Below are 13,295 nucleotides of genomic sequence, written 5' to 3' on the forward strand. Positions count from 1 at the left end.
AAGCTGCTTGTCACAGCTCAGAAAAGGACACCATTAGTGTTCACACCCTGCACCCTAAGACTCCTGACCAACCAGCTTCAGCTAGTTTTATCCGATTGGTTGAAGTCAGCTCATGTTAGATGTGATAGACAGATCATCACCTACCATGTGTTTTTGAAAGTGCCTCCCCTTTTCCAAACAGTTTCTAAAGACAACTTCCCAGATGGTTATATGTAACAAAGGTTAGGCCCATATGGCAAGAGCTCAAAAGTTTTAGTGTATATATATTCACTCAGCTGGGTCCAAGAGAGCATCAGAAAATCTGTTTTCGAATTGGAAACAACTAAGGATTACTGGAGACTGGAAGAAAAATCCTGTGTTTTTGCTGATATCTGGTCGGTGTTGTTTAAGGACAGAGCTCTATGGATTGTGCAAAGATGGAGTGTTTAGATAGCATGAAAACAATACAAGCACTGTGCATGGAATGAAAGGGCAAAAGCAACAAATTGATTATGATCAGCTTATACCGAGGTGTGCACACTATATTGTCTCGCGAATATTAACACTGTACCTCCTTATACCTACAACCATTTAGGCAACCACAGCAGCACAACTGCTGCTCATTAACATTTGTGTGGAACATGCAACAATACGTCTCTGGACTGCGGCTGAGTAGCACTGTATGCAAAAGTGCCATTGATTATACAATCATATGATTCTTGGGTTATTTAAGTGACACTTTGCCGCCTGCTGAAGTATTCTTGTCTTGTCAACTGAACCACATGTCCTCACATTGCATCAGTCTTACTGTAGAGAAGCATGCACAAGTGGCAAATCAGCCTAATAGCATTCAGCTATCTAGAGGCAATCACAAAATGAGCATGCTGACCAAGCCAATACATTATTACCAACCCCATTTGGGTTCTTTTCATAAATATAGAAATAGATGTTTTTCTGCTAGAGAATGTAAAGGGGGAATGAAGTAACTCAGGTATTAAGGTGCATAGATATCTCTGCATGTACAAATGAACAACCGTGGTCAACAAAAACACGCTGTGATTCCTATCAACAGAAAACGCAGGCAATTTGTGTAGAGGCAGGCTTTTTATTTATTTATTTTTTTGTCAGCTCTATTTGCTAGATTTCCATACCCCCGCCCCTGCTGTTCCCGCAGCCCCTTCTCACACCGGCCAGCAGGAAATAGGCATTCAATGCTTTCTAGATGACTTCCTGAAAGAAATGAATCTCTCACGGAAAATGAGAACAATGAATAATGAAACGCTGGATGGGATGTGCCTGACCCGCGCTATTCATACAACCTGTGCCATCGCAGAGCGCCATGTATGAAATTGAAGGTTGTGATCACAAGGCTGGAAAGAGCCATGGGTAGGACCATTAGAGTGAGGGGAAACAAATAGGTTTTTGTGGTGCACATATAATCATTTGATTTGGGCTAGATGCAGAACGGAGCGCTTCAGTCGGGATAAATCTCGTGTTTTGCAATTGTAAGACAGATTATATATTTTTCCTTCATTCATAACATCCTGCATTTCTTCTGGGAACGGTGAAATTTTCAATCACAGCCGTTTGACAACTATTTCAGGCTATGTAGAATTGAAAAATTGATATAAAACTTTACCCCGCCTGCACAATATATGCAGAGTGTAACAGAACGCAAAGTTCCACAGGGAGGAATAATACAGTCAGAACTGAACAGGCCATTTCCACTGTGCACAGCCACTTTACGGCTGGGAAAGTGTCTTAACAACATCATAACCCCACAGAGAAAATAATCCGCCAATGACAGCAAATACAGCTGTATTGCGCCGGAAGAATGCCAGCGCCGGGAGGTTTTTTGGATTTTGAAAGCCTGCCTCTCTGCCTCACATTAGCCTCAGCAGGACGGCCAAGAAAAGCAAGGCTAAAAAGAAAAAAAAAAAAAGTTGCTTGCGCCATTTAAAAAAAAAAAAAGAGTCCGACCGCAGCCCTCCAGCTACTGCTGCAATCCTGACATGAAGGAGTCAGCTTGAGCACTTACAAATCTTTCTAATCCCTTTCAACATAGAGCAGCATTTGCCAGACCCCTGCTCCTCCGGGGTCTTAGAGGGAGAGAGAGGGAGTGTGTGTGTCTACACGAGTGTGTGTGCATAGGTCTGTCAGTTAGAGCAAGTTAGGATGTGCGAAGGACTTTTGAGAGTCACTAGGAGGAGAGCTGAAGCACAGCGGCTGCTCAGTATGAAACTCCATACTGTGCTGTAGAGCTATCATTTACCCTTTGGGTGTCTGGGTGACTTACCGCCTGTGTGTTACCAAAGGCTGTGAACTGCAAGATCAAGTAATTACCGAACACAGTCGAGGCTCCTGAGTGTGTTTCATGTCACACATTTCCATTGAAGAGAATGGCTTCGGTGTTCATTTGGCTGTGTATAATCACATTGAACGTAGTGGCAGGGGTGCCTATCTGACACCCAGCACCGACTGCTGCGTTTCGGGTCACTGAGCGCTGTTTACGAATCATTGATTTTGTTGTACAACAGCGAAAGACACAAGGCAAGGCTTTGCCTCATCACGGACCGTCCGAGTGAAGCGCCAGCAAACAGAGGGGGGCCACCGTGAAGTGTCACAGCCGCCCAATTATGTTTTTGTAATAAGCTAGTGATGCCAGGCCAGTTGCAGGGCCCCCGGGGGACCTTCGGCGCTCGCTAATTCTACCGGAGTCGCCAATTCCAATCTAATTCACCGCGTCATTTTCATCTTGGAAATGTTGGAATGGGTAATCAGATGATTGATTGAAGAGAACTGCTGTTCTGACAGAATACTGACATGGACACAGCTGGCTGCCTGTCAGAGGGGACGGCTGAATGATATATGAGTATCCTCGCTCAAAACAAAGCAAAAACCGCCCACATTTGCAAGGTGATACTGTAGCCTTCACTAGTATCTGTGTTCGCTCATTATCCAAGCATGTGAAGCATATCCAAAGACCTTTTCGCCTCGTGACTGTTGATCGCATTCACACATTTGAGCTTTTTATTTTCCCGCTCCTCTGGCAAACCTCTGCAGCGAGGTGAAAGGATAAAACCTGCCTCTGCTACCCAGCAAGCATCCGACATTAATCCCAAATCATGAATTATTTCACGCATTATCAAAGTCCAACTACTTACCAGCTACCTTCAGTAATAAAACACTGAAGATCTTAATTTCAGCGTGCCCGAGAATGAACCACCTCAAAATCAAATCACCATCTATTTCCTCCCTTATTTGAATGGATGCTGTGACTGCAGTGCAGCCGAGTGATATTGAAATGCAAGAATACTCCCACACATACAATCTCATAGCTCATTTTAAGTACAGACACAATCATTAGAGGGAGAAAGCACAATAGAGCTACACTCCATTAAAGGTTAGCACTGTAGATAGCTGCTGTTGGATGATAATAAAAAGCTACTGTGTTATAATTAAAGTTTGAAAGTCTAAAAATAATAAGCCCCCTTTGCAGTATAGGCAGGTGGAGACAGGTGGGACAGTAATGGCCCCCAAAAACTCAAGGTTAAGGTTAAGGTTTTGTTTTTGAACTTTTTTCTAATTATGTCTAATCTATATGCTGAGCTGTCATTTGGATGTTTAACTCAAGGGTGTTTCAGGGCCTCCCAAACACACAGCTTGAACTATTCCACTGCAGAAAGTATTCAGGAGGACAGCTGCCAATCTGTTTAACAAACAGCTCGGTGTGGTGTACAAACTGTTGAAAAATGAAGTGAAGCTACGCTAAAAGACAACACCCACTGCAGCCACAGCCTGTTCACCCTGCTGCAGTGTGGCAAGAGATACAGAAGTATCCTCTGCTGTACCAACAGACCTCAAAACCAGAGGTGGGAAGTAATTAAGTACAAATACTCTGCTACTGTACTAAAGTAGAGTTTTCAGGTATCTGTACTTTACTTGAATATTTACTTTTCTGGCAACTTTTATTTGTATTTTAAGACAAATATCTGGACCTTCTACTCCTTACATTTTCACTTTAGTTCTAATGCATTTAAGAGGAATTATTGATTATTTTTATTTTGCGTCATTACGCGTTTCCTTCCTAACATCAACAATTATTTCAACCTAATTATTATCACCATTATTGTTATGGGTTATACCTATCAGTGTATATCACGCATGACAGACTGAACAAGACAAAAAAGATATAGGAAGACAAAAATCGACATAAAGGTAACAAGAAGTAAAAGACAAAAAGACATAACAAGACTTAAAAGACGTAACAAGACATAGCAAGATGGAAGCTACCTAAAAAATTAAAATGTAACAAGACAAAAACAACGTAAAAGAAAATATAACAAGTTGTAAAAGAGGCATTACAAGACACAGACTAGACTTAAAAAAATGCAGCAAGACATAACAAAACTTAAAAGATGGGGCCCCAAAGTGACTAAATCCACCTCTGAATATAGTGTAAATACATGTAGCATTTAGTGCAGAGCATTTATATTGGACTGGATTACTTTGTGTCCACCTCTGTAAAATGTTTAAGAATGGGAGAAACTCTAAGAAAAAATAATAAATCTATCAGAAACTACTCCCATGATCTGACTGATGCTGAAGAAAAGTGGTATTGATTGATTAGAGTGTCTTTATCATGTCTATTGATTGGGTTTCGGCCCGCTGTGGATTACAGCCACATGTCTGGCCGCTTCAGGTAATGAAATATGAGGATCTATTGAATTGGAAAAAAATAAATGCTTTCAAAAATATTGCTCTACAAAGCCAAATTGACGGGCCTCTGAAACGATCATTATTTATGGGGGGACATGGTGGAGAGGATGACACGGCTCATCCCGTTCAGCATTTTTCATGCAACGAGATACGACACAATGGCTGGACCGTCTCCACATAAAAGACTGGGCTAAGGGAAAAAGCGCATGCGGCAATATGCGTAAAGAAAGCAGGATCAATAACCAATCTAGGGAACAGAGAGGGTCAGTTTGAGCACGGGCAGGGTATCATATACTGTACCTCAACACATATAATGGAGGACTCCCCAATGTGTCAGGGCTGCTTTAAGATACAGTGTGTTTTCAGCTTGCACGAGAGAAATCACACAGCGCTTCATTACACCTGTAGCAGATTGTCTGTCCTGTGCCACAACAAAACACACAAGTAGACAAAATCAGCAAGGTCATCGTTTCTGAAAACATACATGAAAAATTATTCAGTAGATTTTGTGACAAGACAATACACAACACCTACTTAATTAAATGGTTGTGTGCACAGAGACATCAGAATGGAATTAATCTCCTCTTATGGTAGTATGAGGAAATTTCAGAAGGTGGCTGTTATGTCAACGGCAGCCAGCGTCCTGCACAAGCATGAATCCTGGGTATTGGCCAAAAGTAATGCTTGTGTTGTGGTTGGTGCTGGACATTTGTTGATGTTAGTCTATTTCTAAGCCAATATTAGCTGATGTCGCACATATTTGGTACTGTAGGGGAACTGAAGACATCATCTCTTTTAGTATAAAGTAATGCTATAGTAAATTAAATTAGTTCAAATGTTGTCAGTATACTAAAGGTCCATTTAATTCTTGCTGTGGCTGGCTGTGTGTTCACCCAAGAGGTTCTCCAAGGGTCTTTGACACTTTCTTTGTGCAATTGTAAAAACTTCCTTTCTACTAGAAAGAAAGTAGTTCCTACATGAAACCATTCACAACAACATCTGTGGATTAACTGTAGTAACCCAGTAACTGGGTCATGATTTTTGTAAAGAGACACTGGTTTTGAATTTTTCAGATGCACATTTTTTTTGGTAATTTGAGCACCACAAGCCATTTAGTCCAGTTATACTAGAGAGAAGGCAGACACCAATGTGGCCTATATCTCCAAAACTCCACAAGGTCTTGATGTATAAATAGATCTACAGGCCAGGGGAAAAATGTATGTTTTTTGATTTTTGGGTCAACTGTCCCTTTAAATGTCTTGTTTTGTTTGTCTAAAACCCAAAGTTATTCGGTTTAATATTATAATAAATGTAGAAAAGCTGTGAATCTCCATATTTGAGAGACTAAAATAGCATTTCCTGTCATTTTTGCATGAATCAAGCATGAATTTAACCCATAATAAATTATTGAAATAGTTCAGTTCTTCACATTTCTTACCTGACATGGCATTTTAGTTGCCCCGAGCCCTGCCTCAATCCACCCGCAAAAGTGCAGGATGAGGATAAGGTAACACAGTTAACATTAGCCATACTGCTGCTAACTCAGCAGCTACAGGTACGTGCAAATGAGAGAAGATCTGAAATTATTAAATGCAATATATGGAGAAGGGGGGTGCCTGCTCCTTTTTTCTATAAGCTGAGGGTTCACAGGCTGGAAATCGTTGAAGACCTCTGTCCTAATGCACTAGTCAAAGCTGAACATTCAAGAGTTGTTATTACACGGAAAACCTGGTGCTGCAGCTTTATGGTGCAGCTGCTGCTGATGGTTGAACTAGGAGCCCCTAAAAGCCCACTTAAACACTACCTGCTTTCTAATTAACTGCACTAACTACAGTAGCATGTTTGCACATGCTAACTGCCGTGTAGCGACTAGGGCTGGAGACGAGACAGTCTGCTGTGTCACAGTGACGGACAGTAAATCTCGAAGTAAATCTCACTTTTATTCATCATTTTCTGAATTGATCTGCACCAACAGACCGGTAATCATTTTCCAGGTGCCTCTCTTCAGTTTGTCTAGCAGTTATGTTGTTATTATGTCCACAATGTCGGCAGCCGTGATCGCCGGGAGATTTGAGACGCAAACGCAAATTCGGTATTTACAATAAACACTGACATTTCTGACAGTTGTTTGTGAATGACAACATGGTCTCCCTTAAGCCACAGTGTATATAGTGCACTCAATTTTACAGCTTTATACTTCTAATCACAAATAAACAACCCAAAAAACTATGCAATAATAAATTCCTTATACCATGTCCCACAAAATAAGTCAATGTGAACAAGGAAAAAGTCAAATAAGAATGACCTAAATCTGATTGGTCTCTTTCCTGTTGAAGCAGGCTGGTTGGAATATTTACACATTTGTTAAATGAATGCAAAGCTTGAATTAGTCATGCACAGCTGAATTCTGTGGCTGATGACCCACATTAATAGAGCCTCTTACAGACAGTGTGGTCTGACTATCAGAAGCTGGGTTTGTAAATCAGATACCGCAGGACCCATTATGATGCCGCACTACTTGTGCTGATCAATGAGCGAGCCCAGACACTGTTTGTGCTCTTTATTTACCTGATTGTTGTTTACCGCGGCCTGTCAGAAAAGCGTTTTGTAGTGCGTAGCTCCTCATCATATCTAAATGGCTTGGATGATTTAGGGAGGAGGTAGAGGCAAAAGTGTTTGTCAAGTGTTGTTCATTCCTAAGGGAAAATAAATGCCGTATATTTCACATTTCGGGCATCCCCAAATTACTGATTTGTTTTTGGAGAAAAGACTGGGTGTAACTAAAGGTGCATTTCCACTGTGTAGTATCGGCTCCACTCAACTCTGCTCGCTTTTTAAAAAATGTTTCCATAAGGAATAGTACCTGGTGCCTGCTTTTTTTTTTTTTTTTTTTTTTGGTATCACTTCTGTGTGAGGTCAAATCACTGCCGACCACTGATTGGTCAGAGTATCGTCACCAGAAGCATCACAAAGAACACAGCAATCAAACCCACCATATTTAAGTGAAGCCACAGGAAACAGCGACCTTTTTTTTTTTTTCCTTCTCTTTCAGACTGATCTTGTAGAGATGGCTGCCTGCAGAACCACGCCGTGGTCAGTCGACAAATCGTAGACATTTCTGATCCTGGTTCAAGTTTAAATGGCAAACTTGTTGGGAGGGATGTAACAATATATGAATGTGATGTTGCAATTAAAGCATGTATCAATGAAATACCAAACCATGACTCAATGTACCGTGATATTACATGTCTAATTAATATGATTTGTATTTTATTTAATTAATGGACTGTCAGTGACTGCTGCATTGTTTTTGTTTTGCAGTTGTACATACATAATTCAAACATTCAACACTGCCAAAGAATTCATGCTAATATTTTGCACATGCTTAGGTCGTGGATGGCTAGTTTTATTTTATTTTATTAAAACTGGAAATTATTGGCACTTAAAGTTAAAAGCAAAAGCAAATTTTACACAAACAAAAAAGACATCAGATTTATTTAATGGAGGACATTTTTTTCATGATGTCATATTTCTTTGTTTTAAAATAGTATATCATGGACTCTTCACTGACTTCCACTTGCAGTTTCTTTTTGCTCTGTTTTGGTCTCTACCAACTCTTCAGGGAAAGCTTTTACCTTTTGTTTGGTGCTAAGGAGGTAGTGTACAGTGGTTTTTGCCACTCTTTTGCTGCCTCATCTGGCCCGAAAATAACGCTATGAGTGTGGTAAGAGTGCTCCAAAACCATAAAGTTGCAGGCGTACAGCTAGACAATGAACTGGAACTATCAAGCTTTGGAGAGCTGGGGGGGTGCTACAGATTTAGCTGATAATTCTTTGCAGATTCATTACTATGAATGCCCCTTTTCACATGGCTATATTGTTTTCACACTGTCTTTTAATACATGTTAAATTGTAAGAATCAGTTACAGTAGCTTTAATGTACTGAGAGCAAATCTCCTTCACTGTTTAATGTAGCCTGTGACTACATTTCAAGTGGATGAACACAAAAAAAATCTCTTAATAAATATTTTAATTCCACCCAACCCTTTCATATTGAGGGTTGTAATGAACAGTGTGACTTGTAGGTGAACTTAAGACTTTTAAATTTTTCATAGCTTGGTTTAATCACATAAGTACATTCTTGTCAGGGGTGATGTACAGGACATGAGAACTGCATCCTTCACTGGATAATCACTGCTTCTTTTTTCTTAGAATTTGTATTTAGAATTCACTCATTCTTGAGAATTGGGACAAAACCATATTTTGAGGGGGTTTTGATTTTCACTCTTCAATAATGCTGGGAAAGTATATGTTAAAAGATCAAACTCTCGGCTGCCTCGGCTCTCTGCAACCTCCCGGTCATTGTGTTTTTTAATTAAATGTAAACGTCTTATAGAGTTGACAAAATGTTCAATTTTTTCATTTCACAGCCTCGTCATGGTGAACTGCCTTTTTTATCTTTTTTAAAGTGTCTCAGAGTTCTCTTAATGTCGATCAAAATACACATTTTAAAACCATAATTCTTATTTACCGTTGATTTAGAAGGGCTACAGAGTCAACATGTTGAGACACATCTGACAGCAAAATTATTTAAGAAATTGGCTGAAAAATAAAAAGTTTATCAGTACTTGAGCGGCACTCCCACCTTTTTTGAAACCAGGAAGTGAGACAGGGGTCCTTAGGGTATAGCTAAACCTTTTTATGCCTGATTGTTATAGTAGAAATCTGACTGAGTTGATGGAAACCTGGGACACAACTTTAAAGGGCCAACATTTTCATTAAAAAATATGTTTAAACAGAGATAATTATAATAGCACATATTTACACCTATTATTATTGTTAGTTTTAGATTGTGAAGGCGATATCTTGCCTGGGACAAAGGTGTTTTCTGGCACAGAGCAAGAAATTAAACATATTAAAGTGGACTGAAACATTTCATAAATTCTATAAATCCAAAAGAACAAATTTCCTCCCAAAAATGGAATTACAGTGTTGATAAGAAGGTTTTTTTTTTTTTGACATGATTTCTCCCAGTTCTCAAGAATCTGTGAATTATTATCCTGATTCCTGCTGCTATTCCCTGACTGATCCAGAAAATTACAGTTTGCCCTCTTGTTTTTATTTACCCAAAACCTCCAAGTGATAGAAAACTCAGTGAACATGAACAGCACAGGCGTGGGTTTTTTTGTTTTTTTTTTTGTTCCAGCTTGGCAGTAACCCCTCACAGAGTCCAGCTGTATTTCTGGTTCTGCTTTAACAAAAGTCTCAGCAGGCCGGCTTCTGAAACAGAGGGGGATCTCTGCAGGAGCAACATGATGAACATGACCACAAATGCAATTTCAGTCTCAAATTTAGCAGCTTCAAACAGCTCGCTCCTGCAGCATTACAGGCAGCTTCAGAGCTGCTCTTTATCACCTTATTGATATTTATCCCCATGTGTTATATAAACAGCAATATAAGGCTGAAAATGACCTTTCATTGAAAATCACACCTGTCACAGTCACTCAACTCAGGTATGATATTCATTTGAAGAATATTATAGGATGCTCTGCCTGGATGTCTTTAACCTTGCAGGATGTGTTGACATTAATGTTCACATTAATGTCAACGGATCTCATGAAAAAAACAACAAATATAGCATCTGTCATAAATAAAAAAAATATATGCAAGCATCGGATACCAGCTATGTATTCCTCTGTGCCAAAAAAACACATCGGTGAGTCATATCGTTGGACTTTTTTGTACCTGCTGTTAAAAACTCACCAGTGCAGCAAATGTGTATTAATCCACAGCTGAAAATAGTCCCCAACAAATGCACAATTCACTCCTGTTTGAGCATGTTTACTGAAAACTAAAGTGCCCACCTGTTTTAGGAAATTACAGAGCCTTTTAAGCCATTCTAGAGCTGTATAGGGAGGGTCTGTCTGTCTGACTGTTCTCTGTTATCTCTGCTGGATGGTTCGCCGTGAAATTTGGTACAGACAGTTATGTTCCCCTCAGGATACATTCAAATAACTTTGATGATCTCATGACATTTCTTCTAGTGCCTTCATAAGGTCACAATTTGTCCATTATTTAGGTTTATGACCAAATACCAGCAAAACTAATGACATCCCCAGAGGTGGGAAGTAATTAAGTACAAATACTTAGTTACTGTACTTAAGTGGAGTTTTCAGGTATCTTTGCTTTATTCGAGTAGTTATTTTTCTTAGAACTTTTTAGTGTTACTCCGTACATTTTGACACAAATATCTGTACTTTCTACTCCTTACATTTTCAAAACAGGCTTATTACTTTAATTTTAATTAATTTGAGTGGAATTTGATATTTTTCTTTAGCATCATTGTGTGCTGTCTCCCCAACATCATGACTGATTTTGACCTTAATGGATGAGACAAAAACACAAGAAAGAGGATTCCTTGATGAATATCTCAGGACATATCACACATGGCAGACATAGGAAGACAAAAATGACATAAGAAAACAAAAACAACATAACAGTATATGACAGGACAAAAGCAAGCAAAAGACATAACAAAATGAAAATGATGTAAAAGATGTAACAAGATGAGAATTACATAGGACATAACGCGACGAAAACAACATAAAAGGCATACCAAGGCAAAAGAATAATGTAAAAGATGTAACAAGACAAAAGATGAAAATGACATAAAAAAGACATAATAAGATGAAATGCAACACGAAGCATGTCAAAGACAAGATAAAAGGTGCGAGAAAATGAAAAATTATGCAAAAGACATAACAAAAACTATGAAAGGGATAACAAGACAAATATATATATATATAAATGATGTAACAAAAGATAATTAAAAGATAATATCGTAACAATGAAAATTACGTACAAGACAAACAAGACAAAAACAGAAGGAAGCTTGACCACTGAGAAAAGGTGAGGTTCAGTTAACTTTACCCAGAAACAACTGGCAGAAATGTCCTTCAGATGACTACTTTTACTTTTATACTTTAAACTTTATACTTTTTTTTACTTATTTCAGGGTTTATGCTTTTTTCACTTTTGTTTGAGTAAAGAAGTTGAACCAGGCTTTTCCAAGAGTCTTTGTACCTACTTGAGTAAAGGATGTGTGTTCTTTTGCCACCTGTGGACATTCCTATCAGCCTCAGCTGTACTCCTCCATGTAACCTGACATATGTTTCTATATGATGATGTTGCTGCATATAAATACCCTAGGTTGATGGATGGGAGGGCATTATGTCTACCCTACATCACTGCTTTTTGCTAATAGCTGAGAGGGAGTTTACATATGAAAAATCTGGAAAACAATGCAGATTCAGTTGCCCTTTAATGGCAGTTAGCAAATGTTAGCATGCTGACATGCTTAGCTATGTTGAACATGATAAAAAATTATACCTGCTGAACATCAGCATGTTAGCTTCATCAATTTGAGCATGTTAGCATTCTAACCGTGGATGCATTAAACACAGGGTGCCGGAAACAAAGATGTCGCTATTTAGTTGATTAAGAATCGCTCACAAGGCAAACTTTTCTTGGCTCTAGGAGAGTTTTACAAATATAAAAGTTCCATGGATCAAAAATCCTTAACAGAGAGAGCAAGTTTGAGCTGCATTGCTATATCGAGGTTTTCTATTATGCATCAATGGCTCTAGATCATTTTGAGCATGTTAGCATGCTGACATTAGCATTTAGCTTAAAGTGCTGCAGTGGCTGAGTGCCCACAGCAGCACAGAGTTGCTAGCAGCATGCTAGCCTGGTTGTAAACTCATAGTTTGAGTCCTGAGTTCTGACCTTGGGGCTTAGAATCAAATCAGCAGTATTGTGCATGTTCATATATCACAAGTTCAGTTCACTTTCCCAAAAATAAACTAGTTCAGAATAATTTCTTTGAGAATGTTTTACACTGCAACATGAACACTTACATGCGCACCAAAATGTCTGAGAACTGCAAGGAGATACAGACAAGATAGAGGAGACTAGTGTAGGCCTATGTAAGGCTTTCTGAAAATCCTGACAAGTCCTGAAAAACAAGTGGTGGCATTACCATTATTTCTTTACAGCCACCCTTATTCATAAAAGCCATATTTAGCACACACAGTAGATTCTAAACAAACATTTAATAATTTCACAAGTTGTTAAAAATTAAGGTATGAGACAGTGCGTGTGTGTGGAGTAAATCTTAAAATGTTTTAAGAGTTTTACAAGATTAAGACTTGCAGTTTTTTAATCCATTCTTCAAAGTTCAGACTTATTTTAAATGTCTCCCTAAAGGTTTACATTTAAGTTAAACACAGACTCCTCTGCCCACGAGAAAAGAAACCAATACACAACTAATGGAGAACACTGGTGTCTATCATTTCTGATAACCATACTAACTGTGTCCAAAAAGCCATGATATAAATGAGGAATAAGACAGGACAGGACACTGGGATTTTTAATTTGTTTAACAGACACGTTGTAATTACTTTAACATATAATACTGTAGTTCCATACCCTCCCATAATCTCATCAGCTCTGATAAAACAGTGTAAACATTAGGAAAAACAAAAACACAACACAACAAGAAATTTAAATGGGTTTGACATTCATTAGATATGAGATTGA

Source organism: Lutjanus erythropterus, chromosome 16, assembly GCF_056507025.1.
Source record: "Lutjanus erythropterus isolate fLutEry1 chromosome 16, fLutEry1.hap2, whole genome shotgun sequence".
Taxonomy (NCBI): domain Eukaryota; kingdom Metazoa; phylum Chordata; class Actinopteri; order Lutjaniformes; family Lutjanidae; genus Lutjanus; species Lutjanus erythropterus.